This window comes from Nematolebias whitei, chromosome 16, assembly GCF_014905685.2.
Source record: "Nematolebias whitei isolate Nwh7 chromosome 16, NemWhi1, whole genome shotgun sequence".
Classification (NCBI taxonomy): domain Eukaryota; kingdom Metazoa; phylum Chordata; class Actinopteri; order Cyprinodontiformes; family Rivulidae; genus Nematolebias; species Nematolebias whitei.
In genome coordinates, this window is record NC_056513.1 from 1,957,949 (window position 1) to 1,960,279 (window position 2,331).

General features: G+C 43.2%; 1 protein-coding gene across 5 annotated transcripts in view; it reads left to right on the top strand.

Moving 5' to 3' along the window:
* LOC119423239 (endophilin-A1) overlaps positions 1-2,331 on the top strand; it is a 17,874-nt gene that overhangs the window by 9,743 nt on the left and 5,800 nt on the right. The window lies entirely within an intron of this gene.

Consider the following 2,331-nt stretch of genomic DNA (forward strand, 5'->3'; position numbering starts at 1 on the left):
TGTGGAGACCCTGAAGAGGGAACAGCTGAAAGAAGAAGGTTCTGAGCCATAGACAGCTGCAGTATGATGCTAAGTCACTGCGCTCTGATTAATAGTATAATCCTACCAGACCATTCAGCTTTGGCTCTGCAGCTGGATGGAGGACGTCTGTGCACGCGGGGGAAGAGAGTTCAGACTGTGGGGTCAGATCAGACCATTTTCCTGCACTAAGACACATCCACCACTCTCAGAACATTACTGGAAAGCTGCTTTAGCACACATGGGTATATTCAACCAAGCAGCATGTTCTGCTCCCTCCCACCCTCCTTCCTGTCTCTCTATGAGCCAAGTTGAACACGACACGCCGCCTCTTCCCTTTTTCTTTTCATCCCGTTTCCTGCCCTGTCCTCTACTTTACTCCAGTACTTCCTCTAATCTCTGCAGGACTTGATCTTTTACAGTTCACAGCTTTTCTTCCCTTCTGGGTCACACTTTTTGTTTAAATCCCTCCTCTTTGCATTTAATTGTTTGAAAAGATGAACAACACCTACTGGTAATGTAATAAACGGCTCAGACACCGTTTATTTATCTGCTACACACATTCATACACCGATGGGACACACATCAGAGGCAATGAGGGGATCAGTGTCTTGCCCAGGGACACTTCAGCATGTGTTTACTGGTGGAATTGAACCCCCAACTCTCCCATTGGAGGAGGACCGCTCTCAGCCACAGCTGCCCCAAAAGGGAGAAGCATATTGGTGTTTGTAGATGTAGATGTTGTAAATGACTCTGCAACACCACATTTTAGTTCAACATCTGTAAAACTGATTATATCAGTTTCTGTTAGCAAATGTCCATTAGCCTTGTAGCCATTTTGAATTAAGCTAGCGCTAAAAGTTAACGAGTTGTAAAATTGCTGAATTGTATACCTGGATTATTGAGCATGGTCTTTTTTGGTTAACGAGTTGTAGTTTTATTAAAATAATTTCCGTGGATTATGAGAACTTTTGCCAACAGACATATCGGGTTGGTGGCCACAGTTAATGCTAAAGTTTGAAGCAAAAACATTCAGCAGTGTGTAGTCCTTGGAGTAAGTGTTCGGGACTGGTTCATGAGATATTTTGCTAACAGACAGCCAAACACAGAGATGCTGGCACTCTTTGGCTGCCATCTTACATCCATCTGCATTCATCTGCATCCATCTGCATCCAACTGCATCCATCTTACATCCACCTGCATCCACCTGCAGCCATGTTACATCCATCTGCATCCATCTTACATCAATCTGCAGCCATCTTACATCAATCTGCAGCCATCTTACATCCATCTGCATCCATCTTACATCCATCTGCATCCAACTGCATCCATCTTTTCCATCTTCCATCCATCTTACATTCACCTGCATCCACCTGCATCCATCTGCTGCCATTTTACATCCATCTGCATCCATCTTACATCATCTGCATCCATCTTATATCCATCTGCATCCATCTTACACCCATCTGCATCCATCTTACATCTATCTGCATCCATCTTACATCTATCTGCATCCATCTTACATCCATGTTACATCTATCTGCATCCATCTTTCATCCATCTGCATCCATGTTACATCATCTGCATCCATCTTACACCCATCTGCATCCTGCATCCATCTTACATCCATCTGCATCCATGTTCCATCATCTGCATCCATCTTACATCCATCTGCATCCATCTGCATCCATCTTACATCCATCTGCATCCATGTTCCATCATCTGCATCCATCTTACATCCATGTGCATCCTGCATCATCTTACATCCATCTGCATCCATCTTTCTACACTGCAGCAGATCAGCATCTCTACCATTTTGTTTGTGTTTTCATACAAATAAGAAATGATCATGTTTTATGTTCTGGATGGCCGGTGCACCAAACATTTACTGCCGTCTATTCCTAAATGTGTCTCTGCTGCTTTTTCTCTGTTCTGACCAGTGACACAAATTCATCTCCAACCAGGACATCTGTGTTACAGAACAACAAGACAAATATGAGTTGTTCAATGCCTGATTAATTTGCAGAGTGCCTGATAATGTAAAATAAATTTAGCTGCAATCAACAATAAGTAAAGAGAAATAGATTATGTAAACCTGTTGCTGATTTCTACAGATCTCCACACTCTCCTGTTTGACTTTGAGTTCCTAACCATCGATGTTCACGCTCTTTTATCTGACAAGCTTTGGTTCTGAACTTCTTTCCTCGCTCCACTTGTTTGTGTCCTGCTCGTTTCATCGGTTGTTTCCCAGTTGAATCTGTTCTCCTCTGCACTGCAGTGGCCCCAGCAAGGATCTGGACTGGATTCTGCACT